We start from the raw sequence: 20,688 nt of genomic DNA on the forward strand, positions 1-20,688 counted from the left end.
AGAATACTGGAGTGGGTTGCCATTTCCCTCTCCAGGGTATCTTCCTGACTCAGGTATCAAACATGGTCTCTTGCATTGCAGGCAGATTCCTTACCATCTGAGCTACAAGGGAAGCCAATAGTGTAGTGAGGACTAGATAGTTGACCTCTAATTGCCCCTAAAATGCCCTTGATTTCAGTATGCTGCTGATGCTGCTAAGTTGCTTTAGTCGTGTCCAACTCTGTGCGACCCCATAGACGGCAGCCCACCAGGCTCCGCTGTCCCTGGGATTCTCCAGGCAAGAACACTGGAGTGGGTTGCCATTGCCTTCTCCATGATTTCAGTATAAATTTGTATAATAGATGACTCTGAACTATGGGTTGATGTCAAAAATCCATTATTGGGCATCACCAGCCTTAAAATGTAACTGATTCCTTATCTGAGCAGATAAGGTTTTATGAAACGTAACAGTTCTTATTGTTTTGGCTGTGCCACAAGTCTTGTGAGATCTTAATTCCCTGACCAGGGATGGGATCCGTGCTCCTTGCAGTGGAAGCTCAGAGTCCTAACCACTGGAATGCTGGGGAAGTACCACCATAACTTAGCAAGTGCTGGTCTTGACCCCACCACTATTACAGAACTGTCCTGAGTATGTCTGTGTAGCTCTCGCATGTAACCAACTGTCCACAATGATTTGTTCACTTCTCTTCACAACCTAAAGTTCAAACCTGGTAAGTCTGTAGACTTTCTTAGACCGACATGCCTTCTTCATGAGCTAAGCCACAATGTGCACTTTGCTTTGTAAGTTTACAGTCATGATCATGAAAGGATGATGAGGTTGAAGAATAATGAAATGCTCCATCCGTGTCAGTTTGAGCAAGAGCCTAGGCAATTCACACAGTTCAAAGATGGGTTTCCCCAAAGTTCTGAAGTCACAAAAACAGAGTGAGAGAGAACCCCACTAGCACTCATACAGAGCAGCCTTGCCAATTCATCAGAGAGTGGATCAACTTCTACAACAAAGACTAAAGCCGAGCCTGAGGAATTTGGGAAGTGCTTGGTTCAGAGAGTGCGCTATCACTTTGGTAGTTTTATGCATCAGGATATATATATACACTGACTTTGAGAATGTGGTCTGGCTCCCAAATCCATGTCATGTTTAGAGAGTTTCCTGGCTTTGCATGTTCCCCATAGCCAATCCCAGAGAACGGGGCGACAGAGGATGAGATGATTGGATGGCATCACTGACTCAATGGACATGAGTTTGAGCAAGCTCCAGGAGACAGCGAAGGACAGGGAAGCCAGGCATGCCTTGTAGTCAGAAATGTTCTCCAGTGAAGCTGAGTTAAATTAATTTAGCATCTATTTCTTGAGCATCTTCTTTGCACAAAGTATTGCTTCCCTGGTAGCTCAGTTGGTAAAGAATCCGCCTGCAATGCAGGAGACCCCGGTTCGATTTCTGGGTCAGGAAGATCCCCTGGAGAAGGGATAGGCTACCCACTCCAGTATTCTTGCCTGGAGAATCCCCATGGACAAAGGAGCCTGGCGGGCTACAGTCCATGGGGTCACAAACAGTTGGACACGACCAAGCAACTAAGCCAAGTAGCGCAGGAGAAAGGGAGATAAGGAAAACCTTGCTTTACTTGAAAATTACAAAGATTATGATCTGACTAAGGAGAGTGAAATCAGCTTGCAGACTGCAAAGGGTCATAAGAGAGGCCAGAGGAAAGAGACAGCTATGAGTAGGGGAGTTGAGAAAACCTTAACGGAGCAGAACTGGGAGACAGGAAGAAGAAAGGCCAAGAGGAAAGCAAATGCAGAGGCAGAGAAGTGCGACCACATAGCAAGTGTGTGAAGTCCACTCCAGGGGTTCAGTCATGCTGACAGCAGGACACAAGACTTTAAGTAATTTTGCTACAGCAGTCAGTACATGCTTGATACTAAAAAGATGCAACAAAGAATACTTTTTTCCTTAGTTTATACAGTTGAACATAAAGATGCTAACTCTTAGAAGAGGGGAAAAAAGAAGTAAGTTCGAGGAAAGGTCTAGGTGAAATAAGATTGGTCAAGTGCTAATGTTCATAACTGTTGAAGCTGGGGATTTATATTCTCCATTTCCTTGTACGTCTGAGGTTTTCCATTAAAAATGGCTAAAAAAAAATAAATGAAGGGCAGTGAGTCTGGGGAGATGGTCAGCTGATGGCTTCTTGGGTGACGGTGCAAACCCAATAAGAACCTTCTAACCTCTGGGTCATTTGGAAGGAGCGGGCAGATTGGAGCTGGCCTCACAGGGTGAAGTAGACACCGCACAATGTGACTGAGGGCTGTTTTGTTTCCCCTGAGTCGCTTTCCACACACTTCTTTCTCCACTTCCCACTGGGAGGAAGGGAGTAGCAAGGGTCTGCTACTGGCCAGGTTGCATGGTCGGTCTAAGAAAAACGAAGGCAATTATGTTGTCCTCCACATACAAGTAACTGTAGGGGTTATTTCTGGTTATATCAAGTTTAATACTTGTTTAGGGGTTGCTAGCAACTATTAATAAGCGAAGTGAACATAAATAAAAAACTACCCCACCACCAAAAGAAAGCCGCTCGGCACGCAGGCATATATCCTTTGCCCCGGTTGGTGCAGGGACACATCAGAACGCACATGACCATGCTTTCTCTTCTCATAACTGTAGGATCACAGAGAAACAGTCTTGGGTATCAGACTCTTCAATTTTAAAACTATAGGACATTTCATGAAACAGCATTTTACAACAGCAGTTTGGGGGGGGGGGGGCATGATGATCCATTGAAGAACAGTCTGATCTGGTGGCTTCTAACCTTACATCAAACGATACTGTTCAAGCATGTTTTGAGCTCAGAAGGCTCTCTCTTAGTATCATTTTGACTTAATATATATACTAGCATCACAGATACTAGTTTAGAAATGTGATGTAACAAAGTAATTTGTTTTCTTGGGAGAGAGGGAGTAGTGGTAACTTTCTTATCAGAGACATAATCCTATCTTCCTTGAAAAAGTGTATGTTGTTGGGATTTCAGTTTTTGTTTTCAGGTTGTAAAAGCAATACAGGAATGTTGCTAAACAGGCAGTCATATGGTATCACAAAGAGTAACAAGGAAGAGTTTCCTGCCTTTTTTTCTGACTCCATTGCCCAGAACTGACTGTTGATAGTTTGGGATGTCTGTCTTCCAAACATTTATAAGGCCATGGTGTGTGTATGTGTATCCAGTTGCTAAGTCATGTCCGATTCTTTGCAACTCCATGGACTGTACCCTGCCAGGCTCCTCTGTCCCTGGGATTTTCCAAGCAAGAATACTGGTGTGGGTTGCCATTTCCTTCTTCAGGGGATCTTCCTGACCCAAGGATCGAACCCCCATCTCCTATATTGGCAGGCAGATTCTTTACCGCTGAGCCACAAGGGTGCTCTTATAAGGCTATATATGTACCTAATTTCTATCTGGAACTTGCGCTGACAGAGCAAGGAGCCGAGGAAGAAATCCAATAGGTCCCCACCTATCACACACAGCCCGCAGGACACTGGGCTCTGGCAGAGGCTGAGGGAGGGCCACACCCAGGGACAAACACCCTCCACGCCCGAACATGGAAACGGAAAGAGCACCAAGACTGGGAAACCATATTCCAATAAATGCAAGGTTGCATAAGCACACACAGAAGTGATCATGGAGGAAAGGGAGGCAACAACATGCCTCCCTATTCTCTTCAAAATCACTTCCAACCCACTTGGAAGCCCTTTAACAAACTCCTCCACACTTGGCATTGGCTCCCCATGGGCATGTCTCTGAATGCATGGGTCCTGTGTGCCACGTCCCCGCTACAATCTGCAGGCATACACAGGCCAGCTCTGCAGGCGCAGAAATAACCCAAGGCATCTGAGGGCCCTGCCAGTTTTCAGGAGGCGTGCAGGGCTCATTATCTCCTACATGGGGACACAGTACTTGGGTTTCCAGAGTGAGGTCAGCTTGGTTGCAGCTACCAGAGGTTAACCATCCTTCCTTGGGGTGATGCGTGTTCCCATTCAGAGGAAGGATCACAAACAAGAAGCGGGATCAATGACTTAAGCCCCTGAAGTATTTTCTACTCCAGTGGTTCTCAAAGCGTGGTGCAGGGGACTCTAGGGATTCAGAAAGTCAAAACCACTTTCATAATAATACCAAGCTGCTCTTTGCTGCTTTTACTCACACACTTTCAGGAGTACACAGCGGAGTTTTCCAGAAGCGATATGACATATAATACCGCAACAGACAATGCAGAAGCAAGACATAAGAACCCTAGCTGCTACTTACTAAAACTGATATGAAAGAGATTTGCAAAAATATAGTACAATGACACTCTTCTCAGTAACATTCTATTTTGAAAGGTATGGTTATTTTCATATATACATATCAACATATAATACATGCCTGTCTGTGGTTCAGTCATACCAGACTCTTTGCTGCCCCCACGGACTGCAGCCCATCAGGCTCCTAAGTCCATGGGATTCTCCAGGCAAGAATACTGGAGTGGGTTGCCATTTTCATATCCAGGGGATATTCCCACCCCAGGGATCAAACCCACATCTCTTATGTCTCCTGCACTGGTGGGTGGATTCTTTACCACTATTTTTAAATGAGATACTAAATATATTGAAAAATTCTGTTTTAGTTATATATGATAAATATTGAGACACATAACCCACATAAAATCTCCTTAATATACTAATTTTTTAAGAGTGTATAGGGGAGTTTGAGAACTACTGAGAGGCTGTTTCTGACTCTCTGCCCCCATCCCCGCAACACACACACACACACACACACTCACTCACTCCTCCCTGGGTCTGTGAATCTTTGGGATGGACTCTGTCCCCACTGCTGAGACGCTGTTTCCTACTCTCTGCCCCCATCCCCGCAACAAACACACACACACACACACACACACACTCACTCACTCACTCACTCACTCACTCACTCCCTCCTCCCTGGGTCTGTGAATCTTTAGGATGGACTGTGTCCCCACCCCTCCCACCGAGGGTCTCTTCCCCCTCACTCCATCTCCCCCTTACCCCTGGTGTGGACTCCCTGATCTGTCGGAACCCCAGGGGGAAATGTCCCTGCCTCGCCACCCCCAGCAGGACGAGGACTCCCCGGCGAGGCCCGCACACCCTCCTTGGGGTAGGACTCCCCGGTTCAGTGTGTCGGGACAAGTCGCAGCGTGGATTCTCCCGGCGGCCCCCACAGCCTCGCCGACTCCCGGGTGAGGCCCTCACAAGCTCGGCGCGGACTCTCCCGGCGGCCGGCACAGCCCGGGAGAAGGAGGCCGAGGAGAGCCATTTCCAGTCCCGCCCCCGTGCTCGGCGCGGCACAGGCTGGGAACAGGGCGGAGGGGTCAGTCCCCAGGAACTAGTCCCGATTCTCCCGGCTGCCTTCCCGCTCCCCCAGGTCTCCCTTGGGCGGCCCGGCGCGCTGCAGCCCGGCTCGGGGAGGCGGATCGGGGTTCCGCTGACCCGCATTCCCCCGCGGGGGCAGGGCGGCCGGCGCTCGGGCCCGGGGACTCGCGTTGGGCCGCGTCGTACTCACCGCAGAGTGCGAGGAGGACTCCGACTGGCGCGGGGAACCAGGCTGGGGGCGCTCTCCGGAGCGGCTCGAGTCCAGAGGCCCGCGCCGCTCCGCCCCCTGTCGCCGCGGGGCCGCCAGCCGAGGGGCGTGGCCGGGGCGGGGCCTGCGGGCGGGGCGGGGCCTGAGGGCGGGGAGACTTCGCCCCGGAGGGAGCAGGGTAGCTGGGGGTCAGCGGCAGGAAGCCGCCTCCGGACGGGATCCTCCCATGTGGCCCCAGGCCGGGGACACGCTCACTCTTGGGCGTGGAGTGTGACTGCCCAGCTCGCTGGGAGGGAGCTGAAGGGGCAGGTTAGAAATGCAGCTTTTAAAAATGATTTGACCATCACTGTGGAGGCTTCCTTGTCCGACACCGCGGTACGTGGTCACCTCCCCTCTCTCCCTTTTGCCCCCACCCCGCCCCCACCTTAGCGCCTGGCGAAGCGAGCCGAGTGACTGCCAGGACTTCAAAGTTTCCATGGTTACGGAGTGCAAAGTTTCAGTGTTTAATTTTTTCCTTTTTTTAATGTCTAACGCTTCCTAATGCAAGCTGTTCACCTGTCAGAAGTCAGAGAAATGACTGGGTTGGTTGACTCAGAAGGCCTTGGTCACTGCACCTGCTTTCTATAGGTTGGTTGGAGTTGCGCCTGCTCAGGCAAATTTGACTGATTAGATCTTTGGTCTTCTATCTTGAGTATGTGGATATACGGCTTATAGAATGAATAAGTACTGACTATCCCCATAGGGGCCAACCTGTGTAACGTAGCATTTTCAGCTTCCCAGGTGAGGCTAGTGGTAAAGAACCCTCCTGCCAATGCAGGAGACATAAGAAAAATGGGTTCATAACCGTGGGTCGGGAAGATCCCCTGGAGAAGGAGGAAATGACAACCCACTCCAGTATTATTGCCTGGAAAATCCCATGGACGGAGGAGCCCAGTAGGCTGCAGTCCATGGGGTTGCAAAGAGTCACCCACGACGGAGCAACTAACACTACTGCTACTATATTCAAGTTTGAAGAAGGACATATTTACTGTATAGTAAACATTGCTTCCCAGGTGGCTCAGTGGTAAAGAATCCACCGACCAATGCAGATGGAGATGTGGGTTGAATGCCTGGGTCAGGAATATCCCCTGGAGGAGGAAATGGCAACCCATTTGGGTATTCTTGGCTGGAGAATCCCCATGGACAAAGCAGCCTGGCGGGCTATAGTTCATGGGGTCGCAAAGAGTTGGACATAACTGGGTAACTGAGCACACACACACACACACATAACAAGCATTATATTTTTGCTATATGGGAGAAGGCTTTCTTCCTACCCACTTTCTAAATTGTTTCTATTCACATTCATTGAGCAAACTTCCCTTGGGTGGATTGGGGTCCCCTTAGAGAGTATGTGGGGAAGGCTGAGGGTTAGGGAGAAGAGACATCCAGCTAAATTTTGATTCTTAACCAAGGCAGCCCTTCACAAAGCAAAATTTCTTAATGTTCAGTGATAACATACATGTAATAGGAGAATTGGTAATCCTTGACAGGAAATAATTAAATCAGAACCATAAAAGGAATTGAGATTTATTAGTAAACGCTCTGGCCAAAACTGTGAAGGAAATAGTTCCCACATCACCCTGCTCTTTTGCTCTTGGGCCTGTCACCAGGGATGTGTGGATTGCAAAACCCAGTGACCCCTCTTCTGTTCTTGCCCTTGCTGACTGCTCTGTGGTATTTGATACTGGTAACAGGTCTTTCCTTGAAATTTTGACTTCCTTTTGGCTTTAGAGGCTTCTACTCTCGTGATTCACCTCTTCTTAATTTGGTCTCTCTTTCTTAGGGTCTTTCAGTTCACCCTTTCTCTTCTCACTTTACATGTAACTCCATACACTGATGAAGTCGTCATCATCTATTTTCTCTCTATGAAGACTTCCAGCTGAAGTCTGCTCTGTCTGCATCATTGACCTTGACCGTCTTCAGATCTCCGCACTCTGACGGCAGCTATTTGCCCAGCATTAGCACTTGAGTATTTCCAAGGCCCCTGCCATACTTCCCGTCTAAAGTGGCAGTTCAGTGTCTTCTCTTGCCATCTGTCTGTTCCCTCCCACCCATCCAGTTTCTTCCTCATCCTGAATCCCACATCTGGGATCTTTTATCATGTCCTGAGAAAGCTAAACATTTACGGGATTTCGAACCACATCACTATACTCGTACAAAGTTCACCTGATATATATTTCTGTCATGATACAGAAGATTCTGCCGGTGGCCCAGAGGAGTGTGTAGACTTGAAGGGCCTTCAGGGAGGAAGCCATCCAGGTGTGGTAACTGCCCAGGCACTGTGGATCTGCTCCAGGGGCCAGTGGCAGAAGGGCCTTTAGTGAGGTAACAGCCTTACGTGACAGAAGCTTCTGCTACTCTAAAGGGAATCCTAAGGCTTTGGTTGGAGACCTGTTGAGCTCTGAGGAATGCCTCATCGCACTTCACCGTGACTTTAGTTACGTGTGTAAACTGGGCCACTTTAGTTACGTGTGTAAACTGGGCCATCCTAAAATCTAGACACCACCTCTGCATCTTGCTTTGTAGTTCATAACGCATTTTCCCACACGTTATCTAATAGAAAGGAAGTGGTGCAAGAGAAAGGCAGTCTACGGATTTCCCTAGTGGTCCAGTGGTTAAGACTGTGTTTCCACCACAGGGGGCAAGGGTTCGAGTCCTCACTGGGAACTACCATCCTGGATGCTGTGCAGGAAGGCCAAAGAGAGAAAGGCAGTTTGGTATGGCAGCTTTCAAACCTTGAGACTGAGTGTGAGGGTCTGACCACCCTTTGAGTAACACCAATGGTGTTTCCCAGACTATGTGTTAGAATCACCAGAGGAAGCATTAAAAATACAGCCTCCTGCATCCCCACCTCATAGAATGAGGTGAGGAGTGGGATCTGAGCTCAGAGTCCGAGCACCCTGCACACTGCAGGAGATCCTGCTCCAGCAGGTCCACAGATCAGCCCCAGGGAGCTGCTACTGGAGGCACATCCTCCATGAAGGTGGGGCTGCTTCAGTTTGCTCATCACCCCGAACAGGGAGCCTGGCACATAGACACTCAGTCTGCTTACTGCCCTCAGCTCTGTGCTCTCCGTTGGCCTGCATATTCTTCCGTGTTCTCTAGCATAGCAGAGGGGGAGATATCTCTATGGCAATGAATGAAATATAAGGTGGTCCCTCCTAAATTCCTGGGCTTCCCTGGTTGCGCAGATGGTAAAGAATCTGCCTGTGAAGCAGGAGACCCCGGGTTGATACCTGGGTCAGGAAGAGCCCCTTGAGAAGGGAATGGCCACTCACTCCAGTATTCTTACCTGGAGAATTCCCTGGGGTTGCAAAGAGTCAGGCACAATGGCTCAAGAATGCCTAAGTTCATCACTGAACATATGTCCTCCTCATACCAGGGGAAGTTTGAAATAAATGTTTTCTGTTCCTGTTTTTTAAAAAATGCTATGTTCATAACAAGAAAAGGCAGTTCTTGGGCTCATTTTAGCCCCCCACAAATACCACTGCCATGCCCTTCCACACCTATCAAAGTCTTAATTTTTGTGCTCTCTTTCTTACCACCCAAGTGCCTGAATTCTTGAGCTGCTTTGCCAGGGAACCAGGATTCCCTGGCCATCTGCTTTTCAGTTAAGCACTGTTCCCCTCAACCAAGTTAATAATAAAAGCCAAATGTGGTTAAATGTCCCATTGACTCCACAACAGCTCTTTGAGCTGGAGGCATTGTTATCATTTTGCAACTGAGGAAACTGGGATTCAGAGTGACTGTGTGATTCAGGTCACATAACTTGTAAATGGTGATGTTAGGGTTTGATGAAAGGCTGGTCTTATTCTGGAGCTTGTGCTTGACACTCTGTGTAACCAAATGTATTTGTTTAGGACTTTGCTGGTGATCCAGTGGTTGAGAATCTGCCTGCCAGTGCAGGGCATATGGGTTTGATCTCTGGTCTGGGAAGATCCCACATGCCGCAGGACAGCTGGGCCCAGGCACCTCAGCTACTGAAGTCCATGCTCTAGCAAAAGAGAAGCCACCGCAGTGAGATGCCCATGCACTGTCAATAGAGAGTAACCTTTGCAGAAAACCCTCATGTAGCAACAAAGACCCAGCACAGCCAATAAATGAATTTTTAGAGTATATAATTATTTAAATGAAATCACTGGATACTCTCAGGTTAGAAGTTACTAGTTCTTTGCAGACAAGAAGAAGAATTTAAATGTTCCAGGAGGAACTTTGGTCTGTTCCCATATGGTCTAAAATTCCTTATTCATTTATTTTCAGGCCTGTGTCTCCCTGTTTGACAGTCTGGAGTTCCCTGTTACAGCCCTGTAATTTAGGTGCACACAGGTAAAGATGCTCTCCGTCCTGGGGATGGAGGTGTTAGAAATCATATCACAGTCATATCACTGTTCTGAGTCTGCTGTTACTGACTTACTTAATATTTTTTTCTGGATAATGATCTGTAATAAGTCTTTCATTGCTGAACATGTTGTTGTTGTTGTTCAGTTGCTCAGTTGTGTCTGATTCTTTGTGACCCCGTGGACTGCAGTACCCCAGACTTCCTGGTCCTTCGCTGTCTCTCAGAGTTTGCTCAAACTCATGTCCCTTGAGTCAGTGATGCCATCCAACCATCTTACCTTCTGTCGTCCCCTTCTCCTCCTGCCTTCAATCTCTTCTAGCATCAGGGTCTGTTCCAGTGAGTCAACTCTTTACATCAGGTGGCCAAAGTACTGAAACTTCAGCTTCCAATGAATATTTAGGACTGATTTCTTTTAGGATTGACTGGTTGGATCTCCTTGCAGTCCAAGGGATTCTGAAGAGTTTTCTCCAACACCACAGTTCGAAAGCATCAATTATTCAGTGCTCAGCCTTCTTTATGGTCCAACTCTCACATCCACACATGACTACTGGAACAATCATAGCTTTGACTATATGGATATTTGTCGGCAAAGTGATGCCTCTGCTTTCTAATATGCTGTCTAGGTTTGTCATAGCTTTTCTTCCAAGGAGCAGGCGCCTTTTAATTTCATGGCTGAACATATACTTGATCTTTATGTTGTACCTACTTGTATTGTAAATGCATGTGAGGTCCAGAAAGGATTCTTGCATTCAGGGACTGTGGCAGGTAGAGAGGCAATCTCTGTTCTCTTTCCAGCTGTCCTGCAAAAGAATATAAAATCTGAGAGGAAATGGAAATTACAGCTTTAAGGACTTAAGAGGTGGCAGCTTGGAAAGGCAATTTCCTGGTACAATATCGCCACCTGCCGGATGCAGGCACTAGCACGCCACTTTTATTTTATTTTATTTTTTTTCCTTTATTTATTTATTTATTTTTTCAGTGGGTTTTGTCATACATTGATATGAATCAGCCATAGATTTACACGTATTCCCCATCCCGATCCCCCCTCCCACCTCCCTCTCCACCCGATTCCTCTGGGTCTTCCCAGTGCACCAGGCCCAAGCACTTGTCTCATGCATACCACCTGGGCTGGTGATCTGTTTCACCATAGATAGTATACATGCTGTTCTTTCAAAACATCCTACACTCACCTTCTCCCACAGAGTTCAAAAGTCTGTTCTGTACTTCTGTGTCTCTTTTTCTGTTTTGCATATAGGGTTATCGTTACCATCTTTCTAAATTCCATATATATGTGTTAGTATGCTATAATGTCCTTTATCTTTCTGGCTTACTTCACTCTGTACAATGGGCTCCAGTTTCATCCATCTCATCAGAACTGGTTCAAATGAATTCTTTTTTTTTTTTCAAATGAATTCTTTTTAACGGCTGAGTAATATTCCATGGTGTATATGTAGTACGCCCCTTTTAAAAGGGGGAGTAGCAATTGATGTGTTGCCAAGTGCTGGTTGAAGATAAATGCCTGGTCCTACATGAAGGGCTTAGGCCTCTGCAACCTGATGTCCACATTCCTGGGTGAGCTAGCTCAGACTTGACAACCAATAAGGAAAAAGTCGGAGTTCCCTGGTAGCTCATCAGTACAGAATCTGTCTGCAATGCAGGAGATGCAGGTTTGATTCCTAGGTCAGGAAGATTCCTTGGAGGAGGAAATGGCTACCCACTCCAGTATTCTTGCCTAGGAAATCCCACGAACAGAGGAGCCTGGTGGGCTACAGTCCGTGGGGGTCGCAAAAAAGAGTCGGATATGACTTAGTGACTTAATGACAACAAGGGAAAAGTCCGGTCTACTTACTTGTAAATGGAGATTGTATGTTCAAGGACACAGTGGCCTGGCCCCAGCAACATTTTAGTTTATTTGAAAAAATGGCAGCTATTGCTGATAGCTTACGGTGAACAGTGCTGCTGAATTCATGGTCTCTGAAGGAGAAGATTTAACTCCCCAAAGACAGTCTCAGTCACTCAATACTTTGTGTAGATTTTATTTAAAGTGAAAGTGACAAAGCTTCTGATGTAGACATCAGAAGGGGGCTGGCAAGTACCTGCCTCACTAGTTTAAGCAGGGCCTTATGTACTTCTCAACTAGCCACTGAGAATAGATAAAAAAATACCTCAAGGCTGTGAGAGTTGCACCCAGGCCCTTTCCTGTAATATACATCCTGGGGTGACATCAGCACGAGATTAGTTAGAAGGAACAGGTTAACCCGAGCTCAAGGCCAGGGAAGTTTTACCCAGGCCTTCTCCCATAACATTCATCCAAAGCCCAGAAAGGAAAAAAAAAAAGGCATGTCCTTGAACAAGAGATATTGCTGCTTACAAGCCCTACTTGTCTAAGGCAAAAGAATGCGAAAAAGCATGTTTGCCTCCTCCTTAAAGGGCCTTAGGCTTGGACTCCTTATCAACCTAAGTTAACTCTCTCATTACTTTGGAGATACTTTATTCTCCATTGTACCACCTGAAGTAAATCCATCAGTTTATCGGGGCCCTTTGTTTACAGAGGTTCATCTTAATGCCTGGTTCACTGACGGTTTGGCTAAGTTGCATCCTGTTAGTGCCCACTGGGCTGCTTCCGATGTTCAATTGCTGCCATCTTGAAAACTGGTGTGGTTGTCCACTCAGTGGGCAGAACTCAAGGCCATTCTCATAACTCTGGCCAATACTCCTTTTGATGAGAAATTTTTTTTTTTTCCCTTTTACTGATCCTTGGGATTTTGCCAACGATTTAGCTAACTGGTCTACTATCTGGCCTGCCACTTGGAGTACGCATAGATTAAACAACCCTGGCCTCTCTGGTGGGGTCACTTCAGGCCCAAAATGTGTGAGGGTGGGGACAATTAATAATCTCTTTGTCCCGTAGATCCACCACTACCACTGGAGTCAAATAACAACTGCAGCTGACTTTCTGTGGACGTGGCTGGTCCTGAATTCTTCTGCCTGATGACAGATGCTCTTGCTGTCATCAGTAGCAGCTTTCCACATGGACCCCCCCTTTAAGCAGATACAAACTTGTTTCATTCTGACTGTTATAAATTCACGTGCTTTTCTGATCCTTGAGAGGTCTTTGGTTATGCTGTGTATGGAAAAGGAGTCTACAACCATTTATAACACTGCCCATGTGATATAACCAACATTAAAGCTGATCCAAATCAAGTTTATGGAGAAGGAAATGATAACCCACTCCAGCATTCTTGCCTGGAGAACCCCATGGATGAGGAGCCTGGCGGGCTATAGTCCATAGGGTTGTAAGAGTCGGACACAACTTAGCAACTAAACCACCACATCAAGTTCAATGAAAAACTTGATTGGAATTACCTGTGGCCATTTGGGTTATATGTTTGCATGTGGCTGGAAATGGATCATAGGGTATTTCTCCATTGGGATTTGATTTTTTTTTTTTTTTTTTGCTTACCTATTGCCTTCTGTAATTGTTGGCAATGACCCCAAAGATCTGTAGGTTAGTGTAAACTCTCATGGCTTGTAGTCAATACTAGACAGCCTTACACTAGACTATATCCTGACTGAAATAAAATCCCTGGTCTCCCCAAGGACAGTTGCCTGGGTTCTGGAAGGCATATTTAAGTCAATACTGCAGGTTAATTTTATTTTGCCTTTGAGTCCTATTGATGGAACCTTGATCAAATGCTGTATGAGAACATTTGAACTGATTTAATTCTAGCTGCTGTTGGTTAGATTAATGAGAGTGGTCAACAGTGTGGCATACTTCTGTGATTTTTGCCAGAAGTCAAGACATGGAGGAACAACAGGTGGATTGGTGGGGAAGGCACTCTTCCATGGCCCCTGCACATTTGTGCTGAGTATGCCAAGAACACAAGGTCCTGACTGCTCTTTACACATGCCATTCCTTACGGTGGTATTTACAGAGAGCGGAGATTGTTAGAATTATATAAGGTCAGGCATTTGCCTCAAAATTACTAGGTGAGGAGAAGAATTGAGTGAGACTATAGATGAGACAGTATTGTCTGAGAATTTATGATTGTTGAGTCTGGATCATGGGTGCATGTGAGCTCAAAGTGCAGACTTTGCTATCACTATGCGTGTGTGCGTGCAGTCTCTTTAGTCGTGTCCACCTCTTTACAACCCTATGGACCGTAGCCTGCCAGGCTCCTCTGTCCATGGGATTTTCCAGGCAAGAGTACTGGAGTGGTCCGATGGGAGGGAGCGATGTGGAAGAGCTCAGAGGAGGTACTATATACAATGGGTTTGCCCTGCAGAGGAGGAGCACTGAACTTGTGAATTCCCAAGTTCAGTGCTCCTCCTCTGTAGCACAAACCTACTGTATGTATTACATCCTTCTGGGTTCCTCCATGTCACTCACTCCCATGGGACCCAAGGCAAGGACTTAATACTCGTGCCAATTGCTGTGCCTTGAGTAATCAAGTTTTTCTATGACCCAGGAGTCTCCTGCCCCCTGCCAATATTCATAAAATAGTAACAGTCTCTTATTAGCTTGGAAGTACGATATAATCCCAAACCCTCATGGGCATCTGTGTTTTTTGGAAGGGCAAAGGATGTTACGGTGTTTGCTTGAAGTCACCAGGCACAAAGTTAGTTGTATAACTTTGTTTTTACATTGAGGAAAATAATTCAGTTCATTAAACTTGCCCTGAAGCTGTGCCAAATTTCACCGAGCTGGAAATTTAGCACTTTTTAATTCAGCCACTTTTAAAGTTTTATTTAAAAACTTTAAAATAATGAAAGGTCTCAGCCATTTACAAAAGTAGAGAGGCTAGAATTGTGAGCAGTGATATAGATATCCCTCAGCTTCAACAATTTTCAACTCATAGCTAATCTGATTACTTTTGTGTCTGCCTCGCATCCCTGATAACTTGGAAGCACATTTATGAAGTCGTATCACTTCATTTGTAATATATTTTAATTTAAAATGATTGACTGGAATTTGCTTTGTTTTGTAGTATATGTATTCTTTGAATTTCCAAGAACTATTTTGTGAACATAAGATATATTGCTCCATTACTAATAATTAATGGAAAACCATCACAATTCTCCTTCTCCCTGATCTCTGAAATATTTTCAGTCAGTTCAGTTCATTTCAGTCGCTCTACGTGTCCAACTCTTTGCGACCCCATGAATCGCAGCACACCAGGCCTCCCTGTCCATCACCAACTCCCGGAGTTTACTCAAGCTCATGTCCATCAAGTCGGTGATGCCATCCAGCCATCTCATCCTCTGTCGTCCCCTTCTCCTCCTGCCCCTAATCCCTCCCAGCATCAGGGTCTTTTCCAATGAGTCAACTCTTCGCATGAGGTGGCCAAAGTACTGGAGTTTCAGCTTCAGCATCAGTCCTTCCAATGAACACCCAGGACTGATCTCCTTTAGGATGGACTGGTTGGATCTCCTTGCAGTCCAAGGGACTCTCAAGAGTCTTCTCCAACACCACAGTTTAAAAGCATCAATTTTTCAGCGCTCAGCTTTCTTCACAGTCCAACTCTCACATCCATACATGACCACTGGGAAAACCATAGCCTTGACTAGATGGCCCTTTGTTGGCAAAGTAATGTCTCTGTTTTTTAATATGCTATCTAGGTTGGTCATAACTTTCCTTCCAAGGAGTAAGCGTCTTTTTATTTCATGGCTGAAATATTTTAGAGGTACCCAAACTGTACACAGTGGTAAATGTATGTTGCTGTTTAGCCGATAAGTTGTGTCAGACCATTGTGACTCCATGGACTGTAGCTCACCAGGCTCCTCTGTCTTTGGGATTTCCCAGGCAAGAATACTGGAGTGGGTTGCCATTTTCTTCTCCAGGGGATCTTCCTGACCCAGGGATCGAACCCATGTTTCCTGCATTGGCAGATGAATTCTTTACCACAGAGCCACCAGGGAAGCCCAGTAAATGTATAGGCTTGAGTTTTTTGGTTATTTTAAACATATAAAAAAGCATAAATAACTTTATAATGAACTCCCATGTACCTGTAAACAAAGAGAACACCTTGAACAAAGAGTGTCACCTTGATAGCAAAAGGTTAAACAGAAACTCCCTGCAGTCTCCCACCAGGAGCACATGGGAGGAGAATTCTGGGTGGAGAAAAATAGGGGGAAGCGTTCTGTGTTTCGTGCAGCTAGATGGTTAAAGAAGAGTTTTAACTACTCCAGATATTTGCATCTTAACATTCATAGAAAAACACTAAAGTCATTAACTTGAGAGATCTGTGTTTTTTTGTGTGCGATTATCAGTAGTCTTTTACCAAGATGGATGCTTGACTACATGCATTTTCCTGCAAAAAATTCATACATAAACTAGCTCCTCCCCCACTTCCTCAGGGCTGAAACATTGTCTTCTAGGTTGCTGTCCTCAGTAAGGTCCCCAAATAAAAGTGAAGCTCACTGCTTTTACGTCTTTTTTTTCCTTTCAGTTAACATAGCCATGACCCAGATTCAAGTCTTTAGACAATATTGTTTCTTCTGTATCCTCACTCAATTCTTCCTCACACCTGATAGTTTTGAAGCAAATACCTGACTTTATACAATTTCATATATTATATAATTTGTTTTAAAAATGTGATATATCATCACATAACAAAGTTAAAAATAATTTCAGGATACCATAAAATATCTCATCTGTGTTCAAACGTTCCTGTCTTATAATAAAAAATTTAAAACAATTAGCTTGTTTAAATCAGGCTCAGTCTCTTTTCTCTGTTAATTCACAGGTTTACATCCTATTTTTTGATTTGTTGATGTAATAATTGTGTTCTGCCACCTGTATTTTGCTGATTGCATCTCTATGATGTCATTAATATGTTTGTCCCCTGTAATGATAGGTCAGCTGGTGAAGAATCTGCCTGCAATGCTGGAGACCCTGGTTTGATTCCTGGGATGGGAAGATCCTCCTGAGAAGGGGTAGGCTACCCACTCCAGTGTTTTTGGGCTTCCCTGGTGGTTCAGCTGGTAAAGAATCTGCCTGTGATGCAGGAGACCTGGGTTCAATCCCTGGGTTGGGAACATCCCCTGGAGAAGGGAAAGGCCCACTCCAGAATACCCACTCCAGTATTCTGGTCAGGAGAGTTCCATGGACTGAATAGTCCATAGAGGTTGCATCTCTATGAGGTCATTAATATGTTTGTCCCCTGCAATAGATACATGTATATTGAAGTGTGATTAGATTATGGTTCCCATGTTTTATACAAGAATACTTATAGATGATGTGCGTGTGTGAGTGCTTGCTCAATCGTGTCCGACTCTTTGTGACCGCATGGACTGTAGCCCACTAGGCTCCCCTGTCCATGGAATTTTCTAGGCAAGAATACTGGAGTGGGTTGCCATTTCCCTTTCCAGGGGCTCTCCCCAACCCAGGGGCCTCTTGTGTCTCCTGCGTTGGCAGGCTGTTTGTTCAGCATCTGAGCCACCAGATGACATTGTGTACTTTTATCAGGAGGTATACACTATCTGATTGTCTCATTTTATATGTGAATGTGAGCAGGCATTGATGATCAATGCCTAGACTCATTAATCTTTATAAGTTGCAAATGAAGATATTATAATAGAATCAAGTTGACTCCTGAGTTCTTTTGACATAACCCAGTTGTCCTTGATAGTGTCCTTGCTTTCTGGTGCAACAAGAGCTTCCTATACTTGCTTTGTATAATACATTTTCTGTTCCAGACCTAGAACCTGCCATCTCTCAAAGGAGTCCTGGCTCCATTTAGTGGGAACTGGTATTTAAAGATATAACCTGGGCACTAGGGTTCCTCATACCTGAATGGTCTAGTGGTTTTCCCTACTTTCTTCAATTTAAGTCTGAATTTGGCAATAAGGAGTTCATGATCTGAGCCACAGTCAGCTCCCAGTCTTGTTTTTGCTGACTGTATAGAGCTTCTCCATCTTTGGCTGCAAAGAATATAATCCATCTGATTTCGGTGTTGACCATCTGGTGATGTCATGTATAGAGTTGTCTCGTGTGTTGTTGGAAGAGGGTGTTTGCTATGACCAGTGTGTTCTCTTGGCAAAACTCTATTAGCCTTTGCCCTGCTGCATTCTGTAACTCCAAGGCCAAATTTGCCTGTTATTCCAGGTATTTCTTGACTTCCTACTTTTGCATTCCAGTCCCCTATAATGAAAAGGACATCGTTTTGGGTGTTAGTTCTAGAAGGTCTTGTAAGTCTTCATAGAACTGTTCAACTTCAGCTTCTTCAGCATTACTGGTTGGGGCACAGACTTGGATTACCATGATATGCCGAGGTCCAGCCCCAGCAGGATCCAGGGGAACCCTCAGGATGAATGGGGTCAGTGAGAGAGAGACACGTAGGACTGGCCTTGATAGGGCCAAGTCTACTAGGGAGAGAGAGAGAGAAAGAAAGAGAGAGACCAGACTGGGATGTGCAGCAGAGTCTGGCAGTTGCTTTATTTTTCACCATAGCCTTTATACCCTAAGTTGGTACATTTCTAAGGGGCAGATAAGCATACAGACTTAGTTTAACATTATATCAGCTTGTCCTTCACGAAACCAGGTGTGCTCTGTATATTTTTGTTTATGAGAGTCTTTTCCCATAGATTTTTTGTACATTATCTTCTGGCCTTGAGGTTAGCAGAAGACAGAAAAATGGCAGTCTCATGGTATAGCAAGTTGTAACATAATAGAAATACAATCCTGTTAACATAAAAGTCAGTCTTTTTGCAGAAGTTCTCAGCTAAATTTATCTAAAAAGTTAAATACACAAAGACTCTGCGGCTCTGGTGAGGCAGCCCCTGTTTAGCACTCTTGGTTAAAATTAACAATTATCTTATTGTTTTTACACTAGGGCTAAACTCTTATTTTACTATATCTTTAACTATATTAACAATAGTTTCCACTGCACAACCTCAGCATATTAACATCAATCAAACGTTGATCTAATAATCACTTTTAAAACAATATTTTTTGTATTTTCTAACAGGGCTTCCTCACCCCCCAAAGGGCTCTGTGCCTCTTAGGGCCTTTTTAATGGTTAATCTCTATGTATAATATCATTTGGCTTTCAGGCCTATTGACAATTTATGGCTTGCACCTGGTGCAAGTTTAAGCAACTTCAGTAGCCGACCCTGTCTTTTTGTGGTTAATCTATTTTCTTTCTATTAGGTGTCATCTCCAAGGGAACTAGATAGGATTACATTTTTACGGAACAGAAATGCAAAGGATTGCAAAAACAGCAGATATAGCACAAAACAGGCTCTTAGTCCAAAAGTTAATTACCTGCAAGAAGTCACCAGCTAATCTCTATCTAAACTATTTTTTATTAGGCACATTTGTGTCTATAATATTTGTGGGGCTTTTCTCACCCCGTGGAGGGACCTATGCTTAATAATTTCTTTTGTTAGCATACTGTGCTTAGGATGTTTAAAACAATCATGAGCATTTTGTGCAATGAGAGCACACATTTATCAAACAAGCCAGAATGCCAGCAAAAGGGTTTAAATTGAAGCATTTCCTTCATCCCTGTCCCCTTCATAGGGTACCAGTGTCCAGGAGATTTATTAATTAGCTTTTAAGTTGGTCTTTATTCAGTGAAAGAGGAGCAGGAGAGCTCTCGGCAGGCAACACAAGAATCTGCAGCAGGGCAAATAAGAACAACAGCAGAAAAAGGGGGGAGGATACAGGGTGAGGTAGAGGCTGAGGCCAACCTGGAGGGTCCCTTATCCTAGACGACCTTGCCTGTCAGGTATTTTCCTTGTGACCTCGTCATGGATGGGGTGCTGGACGGCCTTGCCTGCCCGGTATTTTCTTCATGACCTCGTCACGGGCGGGACCTCCCGTAACGGCTCCCGACAATGATATTGAATGGTTTGCCTTGGAAACGAACAGAGATCATTCTGTCATTTTTGAGACTGCATCCAAGTACTGCATTTCAGACTCTTTTGTTGACTATGATGGCTACTCCATTTCTTCTAAGGGATTCTTGCCCACAGTAGTAGATATAATTGTCATCTGTGTTAAATTCACCCCTTCCAGTCCATTTTAGTTCTCTGATTCCTAAAATGTCAGCGTTCACTCTTGCCATCTCCTGTTTGACCACTTCCAATTTGCCTTGATTCATGGATCTAACATTCCAGGTTCCTATGCACTATTGCTCTTTAGAACATCGGACTTTACTTCCATCACCAGTCACATCCACAACTGGGTGTTATTCTTGCTTTGGCTCTATCCCTTCATTCTTTCTGGAGTTATTTCTCCACTGATCTCCAGTAGCATATTGGGCACCTACCGACCTGGGGAGTTCATCTTTCAGTGTCCTCTCTTTTTGCCTTTTCATACTGTTCATGGGGTTCTCAAGGCAAGAACACTGAAGTGGTTTGCCATTTCCTTCTCCAGCGGACCATGTTTTGTTAGAACTCTCCACCATGACCTGTCCGTCTTGGGTGGCCCTACACGGCATGGCTTATAGTTTCATTAAGTTAGACAAGGTTGTGGTCCATGTGATTAGATTGGTTAGTTTTCTGTAATTGTGGTTTTCATTCTGTCTGCCCTCTGATGGAGAAGTATAGGAGGCTTATGGAAGCTTCCTGATGGGAGAGACTGGCTGATGGGGAAACTGGGTCTTGTTCTGATGGGCGGGCCTTGCTCAGTAAATCTTTAATCTAATTTCCTATTGATGAGTGGGGCTATGTTCCCTCTCTGTTATTTACCTGGGGCCAAACTATGGTGGAGGTAATGAAGGCAATGGT

The 20,688-nt window shown here is 45.2% G+C and overlaps 1 protein-coding gene and 1 long non-coding RNA gene across 2 annotated transcripts in view; one reads left to right on the forward strand and one right to left on the reverse strand.

The window, feature by feature from the left end:
* ACO1 (aconitase 1) overlaps nt 1-5,669 on the reverse strand; it is a 65,911-nt gene extending 60,242 nt beyond the window's left edge. The window contains exon 1 of the mRNA XM_061132297.1: nt 5,559-5,669. The gene's annotated coding sequence lies outside the window, so the exon portion shown is untranslated. The remainder of the gene's footprint in view (nt 1-5,558) is intronic.
* A 153-nt stretch (nt 5,670-5,822) lies between these two features.
* LOC133048572 (uncharacterized) overlaps nt 5,823-20,688 on the forward strand; it is a 203,083-nt gene continuing 188,217 nt past the window's right edge. Inside the window, exons 1-2 of the long non-coding RNA XR_009691067.1 lie at nt 5,823-5,951; nt 16,812-16,890. This is a non-coding gene — a long non-coding RNA (uncharacterized LOC133048572). The remainder of the gene's footprint in view (nt 5,952-16,811; nt 16,891-20,688) is intronic.

Source organism: Dama dama, chromosome 29 (assembly GCF_033118175.1).
Source record: "Dama dama isolate Ldn47 chromosome 29, ASM3311817v1, whole genome shotgun sequence".
Classification (NCBI taxonomy): domain Eukaryota; kingdom Metazoa; phylum Chordata; class Mammalia; order Artiodactyla; family Cervidae; genus Dama; species Dama dama.